This window comes from Pavona decussata, unplaced genomic scaffold (genome assembly GCF_977016875.1).
Source record: "Pavona decussata unplaced genomic scaffold, jaPavDecu1.1 SCAFFOLD_233, whole genome shotgun sequence".
In the NCBI taxonomy this organism is placed as follows: Eukaryota; Metazoa; Cnidaria; class Anthozoa; order Scleractinia; family Agariciidae; genus Pavona; species Pavona decussata.
This window is the reverse complement of record NW_028145638.1, coordinates 4,635,993-4,636,611: the sequence shown is the minus strand read 5'-3', so window position 1 is coordinate 4,636,611 and position 619 is coordinate 4,635,993.

Genomic DNA, 619 nt, shown 5'->3' with positions numbered 1-619 from the left:
AGTTGGTTTGCCATAAATATAAGCCCCCACATTTCCTCCAATTTAAGTGCTTGAATTTGCTGCAAAGTTCGCACAACAACCCAATTCTCACACCTACGGCCTGGTGTCCCCCACCCCCACCTTGGGGAGGCCGGTAACAAATGCACAATGTCCAAGGGAGCAAGGGGTTTGGAACTGTAGAAACTGAGGAGAAAGGCTTTGCGATACAGGCTTCAAGGATAAAATTTTATGGCTCTAGGACTCCAAGAGTACCCCTCGACTACCCCCACCCCCACCCCCCAGAGCATTGTATGTATTTGTATTGTTTTACACCTATTGTGGTTAGGTGTTGTTTGGAGTTGTTTTGTTTTCTCTCTTTTGTTTCTTTTGTTTTACGTCATCTGTACTCCGGTACTCACAGAAGGAACCGCTTTTTTAGGACTATACCAGATTGACAAACCGTATCATCGTACGTAAACACAAGAAAACACAAGACTTTACCTGGAATATCCTTTGGCAGCTTCACATGCTTCCCAAGTCAGAAGAACCTCTTTCTCAATCCACACTAGCAGCCAAAGTTATACGCCAACCTGTCCTTTTGTTGAAACCATCCACTTTTCCACGGCTAAACGGCAAAGCT